This window comes from Oryctolagus cuniculus (genome assembly GCF_964237555.1).
Source record: "Oryctolagus cuniculus chromosome 17 unlocalized genomic scaffold, mOryCun1.1 SUPER_17_unloc_3, whole genome shotgun sequence".
In the NCBI taxonomy this organism is placed as follows: domain Eukaryota; kingdom Metazoa; phylum Chordata; class Mammalia; order Lagomorpha; family Leporidae; genus Oryctolagus; species Oryctolagus cuniculus.
The window spans coordinates 749268-774806 of NW_027208204.1; the positions used below are offsets into that span (position 1 = coordinate 749268).

Below are 25539 nucleotides of genomic sequence, written 5' to 3' on the forward strand. Positions count from 1 at the left end.
ATACCACGCAGAGAATCCAAGAACTCAAAGGGGAAAATGTAATGCAGAAACTATCAGTCTGATCTACAAATGAAATACTGGCAAGATGATAAATGGTGCCTTCAGCTTCTAGCTTCCAGATTGTGCAGACTGGGCGTTCATATAGGAGGATCTTCCATAAACTTGAATTTCTTCCCATGACTGTGCTATGCCTGGTTCACTTTTCAGTTGACAAAATAATTGGGGCAAATAATTAAGTCCTTTGTATTTCCATAACCAGAGCTTTGCTCAGACTTCACAAACCATAAAAAGTCAGGACACAAATTGGTGTTGATTAAAGGATTCGTGTGTATGGATCTTGAGAGGCTACAAATGTCAGGCTGGTTTATTAAAGTTCATCTGGGCTGCTGATTAAGATCTAGTCCATGAGGCCTGCCCTGTGGCATAGTGGGTAAAGCTGTTGCCTGCAGTGTGGGCATCCCATATGGGCACCGGTTCAATTCCTGGCTGTTCCACTTCTAATCCCACTCTTTGCTATGCCCTGGGAAAGTAGAAAACAGCCCAAACCCTTGGACCCCTGTACCCACGTGGGAGACCTGCAGGAAGCTCCTGGCTCCTGGCTTCAGATCAGCACAGCTTCAGACGTTGCAGCCATCTGGGGAGTGAACCAGCTGATAGAAGACCTATCTCTCTCTGCCTCTGCCTCTCTGTAACCCTGCCTTCCATATAAATAAAGAAATCTTTGAAAATAAACCTAGTCCACAAAGTTTGCTGTTCCTCCCCAGTTCTGTGCCGAGCTCCAGCCATGTGCTCACAGAAGTTTCCCAGCCAAGCGTGCAGGACCCAGCTGGCTGGCCCAGAAGCCCCACTGCCTGGGCAAGCAGCATGAACATGGCCAGCTTTAGAACAGCACTAGGCCACTTTCAATATAGAGATGCCCCTCAACTTACAATGGAGTGATGTTCCAATGAGCACATCAAAGCTGAAAATGAATATATTTAATATGTCTAACCCAGCAACAACTGGAGCTTCTTCTAGCTTGCCTTAAACATCTGCAGAACTCTCCCATTATCCTATCTGGGCAAAATCATCTTAACCTAAATTTGGTTAGTCCAGACATGCTGACCAGTTCATGTAATTTATTGAAAACTAGACTGAAATGAAAATCAGCTTGGTTGTGTGGTTACACTGTCACAAACCATCAAGTTGCAAATGCATTAGCCAAATCACAATGCATCAAGGACCATCCATCATTCTGCATGTTAGTCCTTTGTCAGGTAAGGAACTTAGATATTTTCTCCCATTCTGATGGGTGTACATTCATGCTAATGATTGTTTGCTTACTGTGCAGAAGCTCCCGAGTTTGATACAATACCATTTGTCTAGTTTTGCTTCTGTTGCCTGTGATTTTGAGGTCTTGTCTGAAAAATCATCGTCTATATCAATGTCCTGAAGTACTCCCTCTAGGGTTTCTTGTATCCATTTTATAGTTTGACATCTTCCACTTAGGTGCTTGATCTATCTTGAGTTTATTTTGTATATCGTGAGAGGTAGGGATCTAATTTTCATGTCCAGTTTACCCAGCACCATTTATTGGAAGAAACAACCTTTCACTAATGTATGTTCTTGGCAATTTTGTCAAAAATCAGTTGACTGTATGTACATGGATGAATTTCTTGATTCTCTATTCTGTTCTGTTGATCTATGAGTCAGTTTTGATGCCAGTACAATGCTGTCTTAGTTACTATGCCTTTGCAGTGTGCTTTGAAATCAAGTATTGAGATTCCAGCTTGATCTTGGGGGGAATCTGGACTTCCTGACTTGTTTGCATTCTGTGGTTCCATAGTGTAGGATACGTTTTTCTAATTCTGTATAAAATGCCATTGATATGCTCATATGGTTTACACTGAGCCTATAGATTCATTCAGGTGTGTGTACATTTTAATGCCATTAATGCTTCAATCTCTGAGCAAAGAATATCTTAATTTTTTTTATTCTTTCTCCATTTTTTTCATCATATACTTTTATACTTTTCATTGTAAAGAGCTCTCATTGAATTTCATCCTAAATAAATTTTTATACATTTTATGAAAGGGATTCTTTCCTTGATTTTTCTTTCAGCAAGATCATTATTGGTGTATAAAAATTCTCTTTTTATATGTTGACTTTGTAGCCTGTGACTTTACAATATTGCTTCTCCAGTTGTAACTGATTTTTGGAATTTTCTATGTACAATACCATGTCATCCACAAACATGGATATTTTGATTCCTCTTTTCTGGTTTTTATGGCCTTTATTTTTTTATATTGAGTAAGAGTGGTGAAAATGAATGGCCTTGTCTTGTTCCGTATTTTAGAGAAATGAGTTCAGGTTTTCCACATTTAATATGAAATTTGCTGTTAGACTGTAATCTGTTGCCTTTATCATTTTCAGGGATGTCTCTTGTATACCTAGTTTGTTAAGAATTCTTATTATGAAGGGGCGTTGAATCTTATTAAATACTTTCTCTGCATCTCTTTCAGTGGATTGTGCATGGTTTTTGTTCTTCATTCTGTTAGTCTGACTTAGGATGCTTATTGATTTCCAAATGTTGAGCCACTCTTTGATCTCTTGGATAATCTCTCTTGAATATGATGTATGATCTTTTTTTAAAAAAGATTTATTTATTTGAAAATCAGAATTACACAGAGAGAGAGAGGCAGAGAAAGAGAGAGGTCTTCCATGTGCTGGTCCGCTCCCCAACTGGCCACAATGGCCGGAGCTGCACTGATCCGAAGCCAGGAGCCAGGAGCTTACCCTGGGTCTCCCACGCAGGTTCAGGTGCCCAAGGACTGAGCCATCTTCTACTGCTTTTCCAGGCCATAGCACAGAGCTGGATTGAAATTAGAGAAGCTGGGACTCAAACTGGCACCCATATGGGAATCTGGCACTGTAGTCAGCAGCTTTACTTGCTATGCCACAGTGCCAGCCCCATGGATCATCTTTTATATGTAGTGCTGGATTTAGTTTGCTAATATGGTGTTGGAATTTATTGCATCTATGTTCATCAAGACTATTGATCTGTAGTTTGCTTTTTATGTTGTGTCTTTGTTTAGATCTGGTATCAGAATAATATTGGCCTCATATAAGGGGTTTGACAGAGTGCCTTTCTTTTCAGTATTTTTGGAATAATATTGTATTGGTCCCTCTTTAAATATTTTGTATATTGTATTGTATTGTAAATATATTATATATTGTATTGGTCCCTCTTTAAATATTTTGGAGAATTCAATATTAAAACCTTCAGATCTTGAAACTTTCACTCATGTAAGTTCTTACATTCCTCCTTCAGTCTCATTGCTTGCCATATGTCGGTTCAGATTTTTTATATCTCCTTACTACAATCTTGGTAGGTCATATATATCCAGGGATTTATCCATTTCTTCAAGGTTGTTAGCATTTAGCTGTTCATAGTGGTTGCTTATGATCCTCTGTATTTGTGTAGTGTCAGTTGTAACATCTTTTATCTCTATTATTTTAGTTTTTCTTTTTGTTAGTTTGTCTAAAGGTTTGCCTATTTTGTTTCTTTAAAAAAAACCTTTTCATTTTGTTGCTCTTTTATTTTGTTACAGTTTCATTAATTTCTGCTGGGATGTCATTTCTTGCCTCCTGGTAATTTTGGGTTTGGTTTCTAAGCCCTTGACTTCCATCATTACATTGTTAATTTGACATTCTTTTGTTTTTCTGGTATAAGCTCTATTGCCATAAACTGTGTTCTTAACACTGCTTTTTCTATATTCCACAGATTTTGATATGTTATATTTGCATTCTCGTTTCTTTCAAGACACTTCCTGATATCCTGTTTTATTTTTTCAATTGGCTACTGTTCAGTAGTTTGCAATTTAATTTTTATGTTTATAAAATTTCTGTTGTTTTTGTAATTTTATTCCTTTGTTTTCTGAAGAGATAAATGTATAATTTCATTTTTTAAAGATTTTGTTTATTTGACAGGCAGTGTTAGAGAGAGAAGAGACAGAGAGAAAGATCTTATCCATTGGTTCACTCACCAAATACCCAAAATGGCCAGAACTAGGCCTACCCACAGCCAGGAGCCAAGAGCTTCTTCTGGTCTCCAGTGCAGCTGCAGGAACCTAAGCACTTCGGTTGTTTTCCACTGCTTTCCCAGCCCTTAAACAGGGAACTGGATTGGAAGAGGATCAGTGGGGCCATGAACTGGCGCCATAGGCACAGGCTTAGTCTACAATGCCACTGCTCCAGCCCCTGTAATTTGTACTTTTATTCAACATTGCATTCACAATATTTACCTCACTAAAAATAAGCTGCAAAGTCATAGTAATAAGCTGTACAGATGCATTAGAATTTATTTAATCTGGCTGTTCCTACAGAATGCCTGTTTTTCCTTTGCCTCAGTTTTTGGTTATTATACTATATAATGCTGAAATCAATATACTTTCCTATAAATATATGGCATGGTGGGTCAAACCGCCAGCTGCAATGCGGGCATCCCATATTGGTGCTGGTTAACATCCTTGCTGCTCCACTCCCAATCCAGATTTCTGCTAATGGCCTAAGAAAAGCATAGGAAGATGGCCCAAATGCTTGGGCCCCTGCCACTCACTTGGGACACTGGATTAAACTCCTGGCTTTGCACTGGCCCAGGCTTGACTTGTAGCAGCCATTTTGGGAGTGAACTGGCAGATAGAAACTCGATCTCACTGTACTGCTTTGTAATTCTGGCTTTCAAGTGAATAAATTTTTAAAAGAAAAAATAAAAACCACATGCAAATTGTACATGTTTATAAAGCAGTATGTAATAGGCAAACAAAATCCTTAATGCCAAGTCATTGGAAGGAATGTTTCTCACATCAATTTTGCTGTCTTTTTATCTTGCCTGTGGATTTTGTTTAAACTTTGTGTAGTCAAGGTTATCAGTCATTTCCTCTCTTCTGAGCTAAAGCCCGAAATACCTTCTGACAGGATCACATCAATTGTGCGAGTCCCTCTAGGGCTCAGTTCCACAGCCCAGGCCGCCCGCCCACAGGACTTTCTGGTCCATGAGGCTACGCTGCTCTAGACGCCCCTGACAAGCTGCTCTGGTGAGATCCAGCTCAGACCCGGGGACTGGCCCGCGTGGCCCAGGTCACGAGGGAGGTGCCCCCTCAGGGAGCCGGCCCTCGTGCAGTTGGGGGCAGTTGCGCTGGAGAGAGTTCCAAGGCAGATGACCAGGGCCTCGCGGGATGTCCCCTACTTGTTGAGCGAGGTGGAGGTGGTCCAGGTCCGTGCACCTTTGAACTCCTGTCAGTTGGTCGGCTCTGTCCCATGTGCGTTAGCGCCAATTGTCAAGCGCCCCCCATCGTCCACTTTTATATCGTCTAATGAGGTTAGCCAAGCGGCGGGTCTGGAGGAGGTGGTGGGGGTGGAGAGTGGGGGACCAACGGACGCTCAGAAGGTTACAGTTGGGGCTGATTAACCCGGTACATGGTCGCAGTTAGCGGTTGGATGGATGATAGAGTGTGCGGCTTGCTTTTGTAAAATAATGCTTACTGTAATTCATTTTCTTTACTTAGAAGTTATAGTGATTAATATACAGATACTAATGTATGTAATCACATATACGAAGATATATTAAATATAAGTAACAAATATACAATGCATAAATGTTAGTATTTATATCAGAATATTAGAAATTATTTTTCTAATATTATAAATATTAGAAACCTACAGAGGCAGAACCTGCAGCTATGGAGAGTTGACTGTATTGTTCAAAACCTGTAGCCCTCACCGAACAGGTAAGCTTAAGTCATTCCTTCTACCACAAACACCATTTAGCTCTAAGTGTTTGATAGTAACCAGTGAGTGTGTATTGCACTGTATGAGAAACAAGCCCACCTGAGCCCTCCCAAAGGATGGACTCAGAAGCATGAAGGAAGCAGAAGGCAAGGTGTTTATTGATACTTGGTATTTTTTTTAAAAAAAGATTTACTTATTTATGGCCAGCGCCGCAGCTCAATAGGCTAATCCTCCACCTGCGGCGCCGGCACACTGGGTTCTAGTCCCGGTCAGGGCACTGGATTCTGTCCTGGTTGCCCCTCTTCCAGGCCAGCTCTCTGCTATGGCCCAGGGGTGCAGTGGAGGATGGCCCAAGTGCTTGGGCCCTGCACCCGCATGGGAGACCAGGAGAAGCACCTGGCTCCTGGCTTCAGATTAGTATGATGCGCTGGCTGCAGCGCGCGGGCCGCAGCTGCCATTGGAGGGTGAACCAACGGAAAGGAAGACCTTTCTCTCTGTCTCTCTCTCACTGTCCACTCCGCCTGTCAAAAAAAAAAAAAGATTTACTTATTTATTTATTTGAGGGTCAAAGTTACAGAGAGAGGGAGACACAGAGAGAAAGGTCCTCCATCTGCTGGTTGTTTCCCCAAATGGCTGCAATGGCCAGAGCTGGGCCAATCTGTAGCTAGGTGCCAGGAGCTTCTTCTGGATCTCCCATGTGGGTGCAGGGACCCGAAGACTTGGACCATCATCCACTGCTTTCCCAGGTGCCTTAGAAAGGAGCTGGATCAGAAGTGGAACAACTGGGACTTGAACCAGAGCCCATATGGAAAGCCAGGGTGCAGATAAACCGACTGTGCTTCAGTGCTGGCCCTGTGTGAGCCAGCACACAGAAGATCTCTTTCTCTATATGTCTCCCTCTCCAGCTCTGTAACTGTGCCTTTGAAATAAATAAGTCTTTAAAAAGGGTGCAAGGAGAGAAGAAGAATGGAATGAGCGTGATGCCCATGCTCTTGGGGTGCAGAGTGAAGAGTTTCAACACATGTTTAGGAATAGCAAGTAGTTTTTTGCTGTTTTTGTTCTGTCCCCAATCTGTTAGCTGAACTGCTTTTTTCTTTCTCCAAGATTATAAATACATAAGGGCATCTTAGAAATGTATCAGTTTCCAGGCATAAGACAAAAGAAGAATTTTATACTAGCATTCTCCTACTTATTCCTACTGACATAAAAGGCAGAGACAAGGAAAAACAATGAGCCCACCTAGAAGATTTAGGATATAACATTCCAGGTCTTGGGCTTTTCCATGTCCCTGGGAAGTCTCCAGATTCCCACCTTGCTGTCCAGTCCCACAGGGCTGCCATCTTACCTGGTGCATATGTGTACTGCCTCCAGGGTAACTTCAGAACCCAGAGTGAAGTCAGCCAGCTCCAGCCACCCGCATTGGCACCCAAGTCTCTGAGCCCCAAGGGTAATTCAAATTATTTTCCCTCTGGTGAACATCTTTGGAATGAATGGCCAGTGGCCAGCTCCTCATTAAGAGTGAGGTTCCTGTAGTCAGGGCAGGTTCAGTGACAAGGTCTTAGTGATTGGTGTTAGCTAAGAGCTGCTTGGGTGTCTATGCCCCAAGCTTGCTAGTAGGGGAGTAGCGGATCCAGTAGCCCAAAGACAAACATATTAAATATGTGTGTGTTAGATTACATGTTTTTTTTTGACAGGCAGAGTTAGACAGTGAGAGAGAGACAGAGAGAAAGGTCTTCCTTTTTCCGTTGGTTCACCCCCAAAGTGGCTGCTACGGCTGGTGCATTGTGGCTGGTGCGCTTCGCCAATCTGAAGCCAGGAGTCAGGTGCTTCTCCTGGTCTCCCATGGGATGCAGGGCCCAAGCACCTGAGCCATCCTCCACTGCACTCCTGGGCCACAGCAGAGAGCTGGACTGGAAGAGGAGCAACTGGGACAGAATCCGGTGCCCCGACCGGAACTAGAACCCGTTGTTCCGGCGCCGCAGGCAGAGGATTATCCTAGTGAGCCATGGAACTGGCAGTTTACATGTTTTTAAAGTATTTTTAAATTTTAAAAATTTATATAAATGGAACAAATTTTGTGTATTTCATACACACAGTTTAAGAACATAATGCCACTTCCCAAAGGAAGCCTTGATGCTTATGACGCCATGCTAGCCAGTAGGGTATGGGAAGGCCCAGTAGACAGTGATTAAGTGTCTCTGTGTTGTGTATATTATTAATTCATTTGTATTTGTACACTTATAAACGTGTGTATTTGGCAGTCATAGGCTTATTTCTGTTTGTATTATTTTTGATATGTCTTTGTATATATAAGTAAATATATTGATACATGTTGTGTGTAAGTAGACATTTCTGCAAATAATGACAGTAACATTTCTTCCCTCTTAGAATGTCGAAGTCTCCCAGATGTGAAATTACAGCTATATAGGTAAAGGAAATTTATTTATATTTTATAGACATATCTGAGTATTTATGCAGTTAAATATATGTCTTTAAGGATTCACTCAATATTTTCTTACATTTCCCTGTGTGGATATAGGTAAGTATTTGTCTAAGATTGTCATTTTTGCTATGGACATAATACAAGCTTTAACCTCCCTTTGGTGAACCACAGCCCTACTGAGGTTGTAGGGACTTTTGGCTGACTGCAGCCATAGATGTAAAACTGGCTCTTGGCCTTGTGCATGGGTAGTTTGTGTCCATAGTTTCCTCCAGTGGTTGGGACATACCTCAATCCAACAGTGGAAGAGCTCACATTAGTCAAACCTCATGCATCCATTTGGGAAGGCCCAACCCTTGACCTCTAACCCAGTGACATTGGTCTGTCTTGGCCCCAGAAGGTCTGGAATTCTAGGTGTATATAAGTGTGTCAATATCAGACAGTCCTGGAGAAATCTGGGGATGCTCTACAGATCAGGTTGAGGAGAAAAGCAGAGATATTTTCAAACTCAGTTTACAGATCATAAAAGCTACCTTGTATTTTGTAGCCTTTTGGAGATAACTTTTGTACATATTTTGCTAGACCTGTGACTGTTTTTGTGTGGTCCAGTAAATGGCATTTGGTAACATTTAAATTCCAGTTGTTCTCTGCAGGTGTAAAGCACATCAGGAGGCACTGGCACACTAACAGTGTCTTTGCTTCTTTTGGTCTCCATCTGCAATGACGCATGCACAAGTTACTCACTGCTCCCCAACTCCTTGGGTAATTGGGAAGTCAGGACCTGAAATCTGTGACTACTGATGAGCAGCGATTCATCTGGCGTCCAGCAGGGGGCAGCAGGCAAAAAGTCAACAATTGTGAGCGTCCTGCACCGTGGGCAAGCGGCCTGGAGGTGGTGCCAAATTTACTTGACAAAAGCATCTATCAATGAAGGGTATAATGGGTGGACATCCGGTCAGGCTATGAAGTTGTTATGGAATCAGGACTGTTTCAGGGAAAAATCCTGACAGACTCCAAGGGCCTTTCACCCTGTGTAGCCTTCAGTGAGTGGGGCCTTTCCCTGGCTCTGTGAAGTCCCCAAACACCCACTCTCCACTGGCAGCCGGGCTGAGTTGTCCTTTAGACATCTGAGCTCATGTCTACATGCACTGCTGCCATGGTCACCTCAGAACACAGAATGAGGGAATGTTCTCCAGGGAGGGGCCCAGCTGCAGCCACCCCTGTGGCACCTGAGAACCTGAACACCTGATAGGTTACTGAGAGGATTCATTCCTTCCAGTGGACAGTTTTGGGAAGAGTAGCCAGTTCCACACTGAGAGTGACAAACCTGGTGTCAGTTGTCTCAGTGATGTGGACCTGGTGATTGGTGTCTGCCAGGGTCCCTTGTGTCTGGCAGCAGAGGGACTCTCTGGGTGTTTATGCCCCCATGATCTCTATCAGGTGAGTGGTGGGCCCAGTGTTGCCTGACATAAAGATTACTGTGTGTGTATATGTGTGATGAGTGCGAGATTGTGTGTGTTCCTTGCATTTCATGTGTATTTAGTATATGTGTATAGTTTCTTGTTATAAACTCATATATTTAGGAATTGTAGGTTTATTCCTAGCTATATTATTATATAATGTGTGTACATATTTTGTGTGTATACATTTCTAGAAACTATGGTAGTAATAAATTCCTTCCTCTTAGGATGTTGAAGCATCCTGGACCCAAGGATATATCCATGCAAGTAAAGGGACAACTTTCTCTATCTCTAGACTCATATGAGTATTTATGCAGTTATGTGTGTACCTTAGAGGTTCTTTCAATTTTTCTGCCCATTTACACAAACACACACACTAAGTATTACCACAAGAGGGTTGTTTTCACTAGGGGCAACATAAAGTTTTTTTTCTAAACATTTACTTATTTTATTTGCAAGGCAGTGAGAGTGAGAGAGAAAAAAAGACAGAGAAAAATGGAAAGGCAGTGAGAGAAAGAGAGAGAGAGAGACCATCTGCTGGTACACTCCCGACATTGCTCCAGCAGCCAGGGCAAGGAGCCAGGAGCTTCATCTGGGTCTCCCACATGGATGCAGGGACCATATTCTTGGGCCATCTTCTACTTTCCCAGGCACATTAGCAGGGAACTGGATTGGAAGTGGAACAGCTGGGACTCAAACCAGCACCCATACGATATGCGGGCATTGCAGGCGGCAGCTTAGCCCACTGCATCACAACACTGGCCCCACCATACAGGTTGTGACCTGTTATTGATGATCCAGGAGACATCTGGAAACCTCAGAAAGGAGCTGGACTGAACAAGGCTCTGGTTCCTAACCTGCCCTGGCCCTGTACGTGGGCAGTGCAGTCCCCAACCACCTCCTTTAGCTGCACTGACACTCTTAACCCTCAAGTGCTGGGACCTAAATTAGCCTCCCTGCTTGTGCATCTACCTGGGTCAGCAGGCCCAACATGCAGCCTCTGTCCAAGTAATTTTAATGCTTTGGGATTTAAGAATGTTTTTGTTCATGCAAACATTAGTAAAGAGTATTTTATAGATATGACATCAGTAGAGGGACTAATGTAAAAGTGCTCAGTGATTTAGATGTGTTTGGCAGAGAGAAATGGAGCTTGTTATGATTTTGCTCATAGGGATCCTCTAAGAAGTAAATAGGCTCTATAGTCTGTTTAAAAGATTTAAGATAGTAGTGACTCATATTATACCATAGCCTCCTAGTTTTAACAGTATGACTGCAAGGAATATTGACCTGGCAATAGAGACCATGGGATTCTGGTAATCATAGTTGAAGATCATATAGGGACATTTTTGCTTCTTACTATCAATGTTATTATGCATGGATTTCCATTTAAATGCTATTTAGTTTCCTCATTGGGTAATAATTACTTGGGTTGAAATTACTGTTGACTAAAAAGTATATAGAATATAATTACTTCTGTGCCTGTGAATGTCATAATTAAGAATATCTATAGAAAGATTAGTATTTTATCACTTTCACGGAAGTTGTCCTTTAGAAAGGGGATACTCACTCTGATTTTTAAGGGAAACTGTGAGGTGGTATCAGGAAGGATCAGAGAGGAAGGTGGATGAGAAACAGCTTATTTTATAATTGGTTTATTTATAATAAATAGGATTATGAAGTAGTCTATAAGCTGTGTGTGTTTATGTTGATTCAGAGTATTGTGGTATTGAGTACATTGTTATGGGAATAAGTGTAATTGTAAGTTGTCACTGCCCCTCTTCGCGGAGGAACGACACAGGACCCTGTGCTGTTCTTTTGTCTGCTCGGCCCTTCCCGGGTTTGCTGCTGGTTCTTCCCGGGTTGGCTGCCAACCCTTCCACCTCTGTGGAAGGGCGGTGCCCCCTGCCACTTTCCCCACTTCCGCAGGGGAGTGGCACACCGCCGGCCGGCTCTCTCGGGGGCTGCTCAGATGTTCCTGTTGCATGTTGTCTCTCTCCTCCTTTATAGTCCTCTTCCACCAATCCCAACTCTGCTACCCACATGCCGAGTACACTGCTCTCCTCCGATCAGGAGCAGGATCAGCTCCTGTAGGTTATTGGTCGAACTGGAGGCAGCTGCGTAGAAGCTGTTTACTCCTCTCCCAGCGCCATATTGTGGGAGAGCAGATGCATAGAATAAGTCTTAATTCCAGTAACTTAGTCTAGTCCGAGTTGCTCCCCACAGTAAGTTACATAATTTTTATCTTAGGAGAAGGGTTAAGTTTATACATTATCTAGACCATAAGTGTTGGATGCCATTATTAATTGTGTTTAACCCACAGTGGCTTCATAGGCTACAAATACTAGTAGGCAATGAATATTATACATGATATGATAAAATGAGCATTTAGGATTACAAGGGTTCCTAAAATGAATGCATATAATATTGTACCTTATAAAGACAAAAGTGATCTGTTAATGAACAACTTAATACATTATCCCTCTTAGTATTTTTTTTTGGTCTGTTCTACTTAATATGACTGGTTTAATTCTGTAATTATCACACAGTTATTCTTAAGTGTTGAAAATTAACTGAAATGTGATCCCTGTTAAACATAAGAGTGGGAATAAGAGAGGGAAGAGATGTATAATTTGGGACATGCTCAAGCTGACTTGCCCCAAATGGTAGAGTTAGAAACATACCAGGGGATTCCAATTCAATCCCATCAAGGTGGCATGTACCAATGCCATCTCACTATTCCAAGTGATCAATTTCAGTTCACAATTGATCATAATGAAAGGACTAAGAGTCAAAGGGAGCACATAAACAAGTCTAGTACCTGCTAACACTAACTGATAGAATAAATAAAGGGGAGAGTGATCCAACAGGGGAAGCGAGATACTCAGCAGACTCATAGAATGGCAGATGTCCTAAATAGCACTCTGGCCTCAGAATCAGCCCTAAAGGCATTCGGATCTGGCTGAAAAGCCCATGAGAGTATTTCAGGCATGGAAAGCCAAGACACTCTGGCAAAAAGATCTCTGTGAGTGAGATCCCAGTGGAAAGAACAGGTCTTCAAAGAAGGAGGTACTTTCTCTGAAGGGAGGAGAGAACCTCCACTTTGACCATGACCTTGTCTAAACAAGATAAGAGTCGGAGAACTCAGAGGGCTTCCATAGCCTTGGAAACTCATGACTGGAGCATACGGAGATTACTGATGCCATAGACAGGAGTGTCAATTGGTAAAGTCAACAACAGGAGTCACTGTGCACTTACCCCTCATGTAGGATCTCTGTCCTTAAAGTGCTGTACATTGAGATTTAATGCTATAACGAGTACTCAAACAGTATATTTGACTTTGTGTTTCTGTGGGGGTGCAAACTGTTGAAACCTTTACTTAATTCATACTAAACTGATCTTCTGTTAAAAAAAAAAAGAACAAAAAAGAAATTATCAATTCCCAACTTGACTCTCAATGGGATTAAACATGACAATAGGTCTGATCTGATTTCATCATCATTTAAAAAAATCATCTATTATTTTTCACTTTATGTTTCTGTGTGGGAGCAAACTGTTGAAATCCTTACTTAATGTATACTAAGCTGATCTTCTGTATATTAAGATAATCAAAAATGAATCTTGATGTGAATGGAAGGGGAGAGGGAGTGGGAAAGGGGAGGGTTGTGGGTGGGAGGGACGGTATGGGGGGGAAGTCATTGTAATCCATAAGTCGTACTTTGGAAATTTATATTCATTAAATAAAAGTTTTTTTTTAAAAAAGAATCCAATAAATAGTAAAATTTCAAAAAAAAGACAAAAGTGATGATATATCAGTATACTGATGATAGTATTTGTAAGGATGCAACATATGCTAAAATAATATTCCTATAGGTTTGAAGGCATATTGGTGATAATAGAATACCTTAACCTAATGTGTTGAAATAATTAATTTTAATGATTACACTCATTCTAGTCTTTTTTGAATTCATTCATAGGCTAGACCTAGGGCTAAAATGGAAACTATAATTAGTTCTATGGTAAGAGCAAGTGTTAGGTTTTTCTGCAGTACCCATGGCAGGGGAAGTAAGATGGTAGTATCTAGGCTGAATAGAAAGACTGTAATGCCTAAAAGAGAATTTTATGGATAATGGCAGTTGGGCAGAGGCTATAGGATCAAATCTAAATATTGTATGGACTTTATTTTTATGTAAATATTTAATTGCTACGACCAGATTATGGTGGTTCCAAGAAATAGCACTACAGATATATGGATTGTCAGGGAGAGAGTAAGTTTCATTATTCTTTTTCAGGTTAAAACTGAGATAATACATTGGAAGCCAGTAGCAGTAGTTAACATTAAAAGAATAACATACATAACATACTTATGATCCTCATAAGTAAAGAGAGATGTGTAAGAATAATCAGACTGTGTCCACAAAGTGTATCAGGCATCAGTTTCAATGTCAAAATGATGGTTTCATATCAAATGAAATTTTAATTGTTATGAGAAAGTAAGATCTAAATTACAAATAGGCCATGGAATCCTGTGGTTGTAAAGAATGTTGATCCATACACAACCTCAGAGATGGTAAAAGATATATTGAAATATTTTGGGGCTGGTGTTGCGGTGTAGTGGGTAAAGCTGCCACCTGCAATGACGGCATCTCATATGGTCACAAGTTTGAATCCTGGCTGCTCCACTTCTGATCTAGCTTTCTTATATGGCCTGGGAAATCAGTAGAAGATGGCCCAAGTTCTTGGGCCCCTGTACCCACGTGGGAGTCCCAGAAGAAGCTCCTCTCTCCTGGCTTCTGATTGGCACATCTCTGGCCATTGCGGCCAACTGCGGAGTGAACCACCTTTGGAAGGCCTTTCTCTCTCTGCCTCTTCTTCTCTTTCTCTGTAACTCTGACTTTCAAATAAATAAATAAATCTTTTAAAAAAGAAATATTCTGTAGTTTGTAGATGTAACATCAGCTCCAAGTTTGATTATAGTTAGTGTAGTTTATATGTTATTTTTGTTTTCTTCTATGAAACTTTAGTGAGCTCGGGTAATTGGTACTCCTGAGGTTAATGTGTTTAGTAAAGATAATTCTAGTAGATTAGGGCACAGATGCTTGTTGGTAGGTTGTAGCTTTAGGACTAGGCATAATGGGTAGAAGGCTCAGAATAATCTTGTAAGGGCAAAAAACTGCTGATAGAATGAAAAATTTCATATCTTAATCCTTTTTTGAAAATGGGATTATGATGGCCCTTAATTGTGTTGCTCTCAGACTATATATCATCATCCTTGGTATATTGTTATTATTTTAGTTCCTAGGCTAGGAATGGTAGAATAGAGGAATTAAAATGGAAACCTATCATGAAGCTGTATGATAGAAACAGAGCTAACAAGGGGCTGGTTTTGTCATGCAGCAGGGCTAATCCTCTACCTGCAGTGCTGGCTGGCATCCCATACGGGTGCCAGTTCATGTCCTGGCTGCTCTGCTTCCAATCCTGCTCTCTGATTCTGAAATGGGGAAGCAATGGAAGGAGGGCCAAATCCTTTGTTTTCTACACCCATGTGGGAGATCCAGAAGAAGCTCCTGGCTCCTGACTTCGGTTCGGCCCAGCTCTGGCCATTGCCATTTGGGGAGTGAACCAGCAGATGGAAGAACTTTCTCTGTCTCTCCCAATTGGTAATTCTACTTCTCAAATTAATAAATAAATAAAATCTTTAAAAAAAGCAACAGACCTGGCAATGCCCTCTTTTGTGGTTGGAGCTGGTGTTAATTATATGATAGGCATGAGTTTGATGGGTCATTAACCATGAGAGTGGAAATATGGATGCTTGGATTGGGGTTTCAGTGAGTTCAAGAACATCTAGAATTAGAATAAATGTGATTATAGCAGTTGCAGAACTGATGCATGTCAAGATTAGAGGCCCTACCAATACAATGTAAGTGAAGAGCTATAATGCTAGCTGTTAATTGGATGGCTAGAGGTGTGGATTAATAGATAGGCTAGTAGTTTCAATAACTACTGTCAAAGGAATAAATGAGAAAGGTGCATCTTAGGGGAGGAAGTGGATGAAATGCTTTGGTTTTATGGCAGAGGTCAGTAATTACTGCTTCTGCTCAAAGAATGATAGCTAGTTGTGACAACTGATATTTGGGTTGTTTGTGAGCATGTACAAGGTAACTGTCCTAGTTCATTTGTAGAATCACAGAATATGAGTGAGGTTAGTGTTAGAGACCTGGTTCATACTTCAGTGCTGTCATTCACTATTTAGGAATGAGTTGCACCCATCACTGTTAAAGGTAGATGAATTGATTGTTGGCTGGGCAGCTGGGAGATGGGAATAAAATGTTAAGGGATAAGATGATAATTATGATGTGGAATCCTGTTACTGTAAGGGCAACAAGAAAGGTGACTGCACTTTCATTCAGTTTCTCATGGAATTTCATCATTGGTGATCCACTATATTTTGATGTGTGTTTGAGGGTTAAATATATTTAGAAAATTTTAGTTGAAGAAATAAATGTTGCTAATTTTATTGAGATCATATTAATTAATTACATTTGTGTGTCTAATTGTGGCATTTCATTACTGAAATATTTTTGCTTTCAATATTGAAGTATTAGATTCATAATGATGTAACACAGATATCTGTCAGTTTTCAAAGTGTTTTAGTGGTACTGATTTGAAGACATGGAGATATGGTTGGACCCATACATGTCAGAGCATTTTCATAGTATAGACCAAGTAGGGTAGACGTGAAGGTTGCCTCATGAAAGCATCCTTGGATGGGAATTTTTTTTGAAGATTTATTATTTTTATTTGAAAGTCAGAGTTCCACAGAGAGAGAAGGAGAGGCAGAGAGAAAGAGACGTCCTCCATCCACTGGTTCACTCCCCAATTGACTGCAATGGCCAGAGATGTGCCAATCCAAAGCCAGGATCCAGGAGCTTCTTCTGGGTCTTTCCACACTGAAGCAGGAGCCCAAGTACTTGGGACATCTTCTATTGCTTTCCCAGGTAATAGCAGAGAGCTGGATTGGAAGTGGAGCAGCTGGGACTCGGCAGTGCTGCCTACATGAGGGGCTGGCACTGTGGGTAGCAGCTTTCCTGCTGTGCCACAGCCCTGGCCCCCGGATTTGTTTTTAGATGAAATGGTGGATCTGGTTGTGAGTGTAAGACATCTTCAGATAAAAGTAATATATGGATTGGTATTTCTGTAGGTATGAGGACTCTATTATCTACTGTGTACAGTAATAATCCTTCTGGTTTTAAATCTTCTAAGGAAGTATATAAGAGCCAAAGTTTAAGTCCCAATTTCTGTGCATTCAGAGCTTCAATATTTTTGGTGTCCTGTATCTTTTATGGTTAAGAAGGGTAGTTAATTTCATCTTTCCTATGTATATAATTTGTAAATATGAATGTGCAAATAAGATTTGAGTAATAATAAATAAACGATAAAAGACAATAAATAGTGTTTCTTGGGGATCTGCAGTTCTTTTTATGGGTTAATTTGGTTGTTAGCATAGGTGAAATAATGTAAAGAATTCAATAGCAAGTTAAAAATAAGATTAGGGTGTAGTCATGAAAGTATAGTAGTTTTTCTATAATGGATGATGTAGCATCTTGGAATGCTAGTTGACACAGATATGCCGTAAGGATATGAAAAATGTTAAACTAAATTAACCTTGACAAAGTTATGTAATATTTTTACTTATATTTTTATCAAGGAAGAGTTTTAAGGGATTCGATTCATTCCTTTTAAAAAATATTTTTACAAGATTTTATTTATTTGAGAGGCAGAGTTATAGGCAGAGTTATGGACAGAGAGAGGGAGAGACAGAGAAAAACATCTTCCATCCTCTGATTCACTCCCCAAATGGCCACAACAGTTGGAGCTGCACCAGACCGAAGCCACTTGTCATGAGCCTCTTCTGGGTCTCCAGTGCAGGTGAAAGGATCCAAGACTTCAGCCAACTTCCACTGCCATCCCAGGCCATAGCAGTGACTTGAATCAGATTTGGAGCAGCTGGGACTCAAATCGGCACCCATATGGGATGCTGGCACTGCAGGTGGCAGCTTTACTGGCTCACCACAATGCTTGCCCCTATGTATTTTTTTTTTAATTTTACAGATAGAGTTAGACAGTGAGAGAAGGAGACAGAGAGAAAGGACTTCCTTCCATTGGTTCACCCCCCAAATGGCCACTATGGCCGGAGCTATACCAATATGAAGCCAGGAGCCCGGCGCTTCCTCCTGGACTCCCATGTGGTTGCAGGGGCCCAACCACTTGAGCCATTTTCCACTGCCTCCCCATCCACAGCAGAGAGCTGGACTGGAAGAAGAGCACCTGGGACTAGAGCCCGGTGCCCATATGGGATGCCAGCACTGCAAGTGGAGGATTAACCAAGTGAGCCACAGTGCCGGCTCCCTCTATTTTTTTTAAATATTTATTTTATTTATCTGAAAGGCAGAGTTACAGAGAGAAGTAGTGACTGAGAGGGTGATAGGTTTTCTATCCTCTGGTTCAATTGACAATTGGCTGAAGTGGCCAAAGCTGAGATGATCCAAATCCAGGACTCAGGAGTTTCTTCTGAGTACAGGGGCCCAAGGATTTGGGCCATCCTCTTCTGCCTTCTCAGGTGCATTAGCAGGGAGCTGGATCAGAAGTGGAGCATATGGGACTCAAACTGGCTCCCATATGGGATTCCGGTGCTGCAAGCCAGGGCTTTAAGCTGCTGTGCCACAATGCCAGTCCCAGGAGAATTGTAACTATAAATAATAATTATTATACAAATGGTGGTGCTGGGTATTTGAATATAGTAAGTGATTTAATATTAACTATTATGATGAAATTAGTGGCTCTAAAATTTGTTGAGACACCTGCCAGGTGAAGTGCAAAGATAGTAAATTTACCAAAGCTCCTATATGTGCTAGATTATTGGCTGCAGGTGGCTAAACTGTCTATCCTGTTCCCATATCAGCTTCTACTATAGAGAAAGCAAGTAGTGATGAAAATATGGGAGTAATAATACAAAGCAGATTGTTTACTTGAGGAAATGTTAAATCTGGGGCTCTGGGCATTGTAAATTTGGACAGTGTGGGTGTATTTGATTGAGTCAAATATGAAGCCATGACTTAGATGGCATACAGTGTTTATATTCTCATGTGCTTTCTAGTGGAATAAGGTGTATTTTGCCACATGTCCATGTTCTTTGAAAGTGATTTTGGATTATGGTGGGCTTGTACATCATGTGTGACTTTGGGGATATGCCATCCTCAGTACAGGTTTGTGGTTATGTGAGCAGATTATAGGTGGAAATGTGTAGTCGTATTTGGTTGGGTGTCTGTTCTTCATCGACCAATGTGTCTATCCTGACAATACTACATGCGCTTAATTGGTTAACAGAAAAGTGTTGACATGGAAGGCACTTAATTCCCATTTTTTGAAATTGTTTCAGTTAGTGTCTTTGCTTGTCCACATTTGATTTTATTTTAAAAAATGTGCATACCATTTTTAAACCGGGGAAGTTATGTAACTTGCTTTTTCCATTTAATATTTCTTTTTTTTATTTTTTTATTTTATTTTATTTTTTTAATCTTTTATTTAATGAATATAAATTTCCAAAGTACGACTCATGTGTTACAATGGCTTCCCCCCCCATACCGTCCCTCCCACCCACAACCCTCCCCTTTCCCACTCCCTCTCCCCTTCCATTCACATCAAGATTCATTTTTGATTATCTTAATATACAGAAGATCAGCTTAGTATACCTTAAGTAAGTATTTCAACAGTTTGCTCCCACACAGAAACATAAAGTGAAAAATAATAGATGATTTTTTTTAAATGATGATGAAATCAGATCAGACCTATTGTCTTGTTTAATCCCAGTGAGAGTCAAGTTGGGAATTGATAATTTTTTTTTTTACAGAAGATCAGTTTAGTGTACATTAAGTAAAGATTTCAGTCGTTTGCACCCCCATAGAAACACAAAGTCAAATATACTGTTTGAGTACTCGTTATAGCATTAAGCCTCAGTGTACAGCACGTTAAGGACAGAGATCCTACATGAGGAGTAAGTGCACAGTGACTCCTGTTGTTGACTTTACCAATTGACACTCCTGTTTATGGCATCAGTAATCTCCCTATGCACCAGTTATGAGTTTCCAAGGCTATGAAAGCCCCTTGAGTTCTCCGACTCTTATCTTGTTTAGACACGGTCATAGTCAAAGTGGAGGTTCTCTCCTCCCTTCAGAGAAAGGCACCTCCCTCTTTGAAGACCTGTTCTTTCCACTGGGATCTCACTCACAGAGATCTTTTTGCCAGAGTGTCTTGGCTTTCCATGCCTGAAATACTCTCATGGGCTTTTCAGCCAGATCCGAGTGCCTTTAGGGCTGATTCTGAGGCCAGAGTGCTATTTAGGACATCTGCCATTCTATGAGTCTGCTGAGTATCTCACTTCCCATGTTGGATCACTCTCCCCTTTATTTATTCTATCGGTTGGTGTTAGCAGATACTAGACTTGTTTATGTGCTCCCTTTGACTCTTAGTCCTTTCATTATGATCAATTGTGAACTGAAATTGATCACTTGGAGTAGTGAGATGGCATTGGCACATGCCACCTTGATGGGATTGAATTGGAATCCCCTGGTATGTTTCCAACTCTACCAATTGGGGCAAGTCAGCCCGAGCATGCCCCAAATTATACATCTCTTCCCTCTCTTATTCCCACTCTTATGTTTAACAGGGATCACATTTCAGTTAATTTTCAACACTTAAGAATAACTGTGTGATAATTACAGAATTAAACCAGTCATATTAAGTAGAACAGACAAAAAAAAATACTATGAGGGATAATGTATTAAGTTGTCCATTAGCAGTCAGGGCTATGCTGATCAAGTCACCATTTCTCATAGTGTCCATTTCACTTCAGGAGGTTTCCTTTTTGGTGTTCAGTCAGTTGTCACCGATCAGGGAGAACATATGGTATTTGTCCCTTTGGGACTGGCTTACTTCACTCAGCATGATGTGTTCCAGATTCCTCCATTTTGTTGCAAATGACTGGATTTCGTTGTTTCTTACTGCGGTATAGTACTCTAAAGAATACATATCCCATAATTTCTTTATCCAGTCTACCGTTGATGGGCATTTAGGTTGGTTCCAGGTCTTGGCTATTGTGAATTGTGCTGCAATAAACATTAGGGTGCAGACCGCTTTTTTGTTTGCCAATTTAAACTCCTTTGGGTAAATTCCAAGGAGTGGGATGGCTGGGTCGAATGGTAGGGTTATCTTCAGGTTTCTGAGGAATCTCCAGACTGATTTCCATAGTGGCTTGACCAGTTTGCATTCCCACCAACAGTGGGTTAGTGTCCCTTTTTCCCCACATCCTCGCCAGCATCTGTTGTTGGTAGATTTCTGTATGTGAGCCATTCTAACCAGGGTGAGGTGAAACCTCATTGTGCTTTTGATTTGCATTTCCCTGATTGCTAGTGACCTTGAACATTTTTTCATGTGCCTATTGGCCATTTGGATTTCCTCTTTTGAAAAATGTCTATTGAAGTCCTTGGCCCTTCTCTTAAGTGGGTTGTTGGTTTTGTTTTTGTGGAGTTTCTTGATCTCTTTGTAGATTCTGGTTATTAACCCTTTATCTGTTGCATAGTTTGCAAATATTTTTTCCCATTCTATCGGTTGTCTCTTCACTCTCCTGACTGTTTCTTTTGCAGTACAGAAACTTCTCAATTTGATGCAATCCCAATAGTTGATTTTGGCTTTGACTGCCTGTGCCTCCCGGGTCTTTTCCAGAAACTCTTTGCCTGTGCCAATATCTTGAAGGGTTTCTCCAATGTTCTCTAATAACTTAATGGTGTCAGGACGTAGATTTAGGTCTTTAATCCACGTTGAGTGGATTTTTGTGTAAGGTGTAAGGTAGGGGTCTTGCTTCATGCTTCTGCACGTGGAAATCCAGTTTTCCCAGCACCATTTATTGAATAGACTGTCCTTGCCCCAGGAATTAGTTTTAGATCCTTGATCAAATATAAGTTGGCTGTAGATGTTTGGGTTGATTTCTGGTGTTTCAATTCTGTTCCATTGGTCTATCCATCTGTTTCTGTACCAGTACCATGCTGTTTTGATTACAACTGCCCTGTAGTATGTCCTGAAGTCTGGTATTGTGATGCCTCCGGCTTTGTTTTTGTTGTCCAAGATTGCTTTAGCTATTCGAGGTCTCTTGTGCCTCCATATGAATTTCAGCATCATTTTTTCTAGATCTGAGAAGAATGTCTTTGGTATCTTGATTGGTATTGCATTGAATCTATAAATTGCTTTTGGGAGAATGGACATTTTGATGATGTTGATTCTTCCAATCCATGAGCATGGAAGATTTTTCCATTTTTTGGTATGCTCTTCTATTTCTTTCTTTAAGGTTTTGTAGTTTTCATCGTAGAGATCTTTAACGTCCTTGGTTAAGTTTATTCCAAGGTATCTGATTGTTTTTGTAGCTATTGTGAATGGGATTGATCTTAGCAGTTCTTTCTCAGTCATGGCATTGCTTGTGTATACAAAGGCTGTTGATTTTTGTGCATTGATTTTATATCCTGCCACTTTGCCAAACTCCTCTATGAGTTCCAATAGTCTCTTAGTAGAGTTCTTTGGATCCTCTAAGTACAGAATCATATCGTCTGCAAAGAGGGATAGTTTGACTTCTTCCTTCTTGATTTGTATTCCTTTGATTTCTTTTTCTTGTCTGATGGCTCTGGCTAAAACTTCCAGAACTATGTTAAATAGCAGTGGTGAGAGTGGGCATCCCTGCCTGGTGCCAGATTTCAGTGGAAATGCTTCCAACTTTTCCCCATTCAATAGGATGCTGGCTGTGGGTTTTTTATAAATTGCTTTGATTATATTGAGGAATGTTCCTTCTATACCCAATTTGCTTAGAGTTTTCATCATGAAAGGGTGTTGAATTTTATCAAATGCTTTCTCTGCATCAATTGAGATAATCATATGGTTTTTCTTCTGCAGTCTGTTAATGTGGTGACTCACATTGATTGATTTGCGAATGTTGAACCATCCCTGCATACCAGGGATGAATCCCACTTGGTCTGGGTGGATGATTTTCCTGATGTGTTGTTGTATTCTATTGGCCAGAATTTTATTGAGGATTTTTGCGTCTATGTTCATCAGGGATATTGGTCTGTAATTTTCTTTCAGTGCTGCATCTTTCTCTGGCTTAGGGATTAAGGTGATGCTGGCTTCATAGAAAGAATTTGGGAGGATTCCCTCTTTTTCAATTGTTCTGAATAGTTTGAGAAGAAATGGGATTAGTTCTTCTTTAAATGTCTGGTAGAATTCAGCAGTGAATCCATCTGGTCCTGGGCTTTTCTTTGTTGGGAGGGCCTTTATTACTGTTTCAATTTCTGTTTCAGTTATGGGTCTATTTAGGTTTTCGATGTCTTCATGGTTCAATTTTGGTAGATTGCATGTGTCCAGGAATCTATCCATTTCTGATAGGTTTTCCTGTTTGCTGGCATACAGGTCCTTGTAGTAATTTCTGATGATTCTTTTTATTTCTGTGGTGTCTGTTGTTACGTTTCCTTTTTCATCTCTGATTTTATTGATTTGGGTCTTTTCTCTTCTTTTTTTAGTTAGTTGGGCCAATGGGGTGTCAATTTTGTTTATTTTTTCAAAAAACCAGCTTCTCGCTTGGCTGATTTTTTGTAATGTTTTTTTGGATTCAATCCTGTTAATTTCTTCTCTGGTTTTAATTATTTCTCTTCTCCTACTAGATTTGGGTTTGGTTTGCTGCAGTTTTTCTAGGTCCTTGAGGTGCGCTGAAAGCTCATTTATTTGGTACCTTTCCAATTTCTTGGTATAGGCACCTATTGCTATAAATTTGCCTCTCAATACTGCTTTTGCTGTATCCCATAAGTTTTGATATGTTGTGTTGTTGTCTTCATTTACTTCCAGAAAGTTTTTGATTTCTCTTTTGATTTCTTGAATGACCCAGTGTTCATTCAGGAGCATGTCGTTCAGTCTCCATGTGTTTGCATACTTTCTGGGGTTTCCTGAGTTGCTAATTTCCAACTTCATCCCGCTGTGGTCTGAGAAGCTGCATGGTATGATTCTAATTCTTTTAAATTTGCTGAGACTTGCTTTATGGCCTAGTATGTGATCAATCCTAGAGAAGGTTCCATGCGCTGCTGAGAAGAATGTGAAGTCTGTAGATGTAGGGTTGAAAGTTCTGTAGATATCTGTTAGATCCATTTGGGCAATAGTGTCAATTAAATCTGCTGTTTCCTTGTTGATCTTCTGTCCGGATGATCTGTCTATTTCTGAGAGTGGAGTATTGAAGTCCCCCAGTACTATTGTATTGGAATCTAAATCTCCCTTTAAGTCCCTTAACATATCTTTTAAATAGACCGGTGCCCTGTAATTAGGTGCATATACATTTATAATAGTTACATCTTCCTGTTGAATTGAACCCTTAATCATTATATAGTGTCCCTCTTTGTCTCTCTTAACAGTTTTTGTATTAAAGTTTATTTTGTCTGATATTAATATGGCTACACCTGCTTTTTTTTGGTTTCTGTTGGCATGGAATATCTTTTTCCAACCTTTCACTTTCAGTCTGCATGCCTCTTTGTTAGAGAGATGTGTTTCTTGTAGGCAACAAATAGTTGGGTTGTGTTCTGTGAGCCAGTCAGCTAAACGGTGTCTTTTAACTGAAGAATTCAGACCATTAATGTTCAATGTGACTATTGATACGTAGTGACTTTGCCCTGCCATTTTCCCGGAAATATTTTCTAGTATATGCTTTGAGCTTCCCATGCTCTTTTACTGGTAGGTGTTCTTCCTTTCCCTTCTTTCATATTGATGGCCGTGTTTCTGTGTTTCTGAGTGTAGCACATCTTTAAGCATCTTTTGCAGGGCCGGATGAGTGGCCACAAAGTCTTTCAATTTCTGTTTGCTATGAAAGGTCTTTATTTCACCTTCATTCACAAATGAGAGCTTGGCAGGATATAATATTCTGGGCTGGCAATTTTTCTCTCTTAGCACCTGTGCTATGTCTCGCCATTCCCTCCTAGCTTGTAGGGTTTCTGATGAGAAGTCAGCTGTGAGTCTGATTGGAGATCCTCTGAGAGTAATCTGACGTTTCTCTCTTGCACATTTTAGGATCTTTTCTTTATGTTTCACTGTGGTAAGTTTAATTACCACGTGTCGTGGTGAGGATCTCTTTTGGTCATGTTTATTGGGGGTTCTATGAGCTTCCTGTACTAGGATATCTCTGTCCTTCTCCAAACCTGGAAAGTTCTCTGCTAGTATCTCACTAAAAAGGCCTTCCAATCCTTTCTCTCTCTCCATGCCTTCAGGAACTCCTAGAACTCGAATGTTGGTTTTTTTAATAGTATCCTGTAGATTCCCAACAATATTTTTTAGGTTTCGAATTTCCTCTTCTTTTCTTTGGTTTGACTGTATGTTTTCCTGTGCTCTATCTTCTAAGTCCGATATTCTCTCTTCTGCTTCACCCATTCTGTTTTTAAGGCTTTCTAATGTGTTTGTCATTTGATCTATTGAGCTCTTCATTTCATTTTGATTTCTCTTCACTATAACACTTTCCTGTTCTACTAGTTTCTGAGTTTCATTTTGACTCTTCCTTAAAATTTCGTTTTCACGAGAGAGATTTTCAATCTTGTCCATTAAGGATTTCTGTAGTTCAAGGATTTGCTTTTGAAAACTTCTAAATGTTCTTATCATAAATTTTTTGAAATCCGTATCTTGCATTTCTTCTATCTCATCATCTTCATACTCTTGGCTTGGGGTGTTTTGCTTATTTGGAGGCATCATAGTGTCATCGTTGATCTTGCTCCCTCTATTTCTGTGTTTGTTACTCGGCATAGT

At 40.5% G+C, this 25539-nt stretch overlaps 1 long non-coding RNA gene across 1 annotated transcript in view; it reads left to right on the plus strand.

Moving 5' to 3' along the window:
• The first annotated feature begins 3881 nt into the window (after positions 1-3881).
• The window catches only part of LOC138843178 (uncharacterized), a 36531-nt gene continuing 14873 nt past the window's right edge, over positions 3882-25539 (plus strand). Inside the window, exons 1-3 of the long non-coding RNA XR_011385783.1 lie at positions 3882-5359; positions 5694-5768; positions 8158-8197. This is a non-coding gene — a long non-coding RNA (uncharacterized lncRNA). The remainder of the gene's footprint in view (positions 5360-5693; positions 5769-8157; positions 8198-25539) is intronic.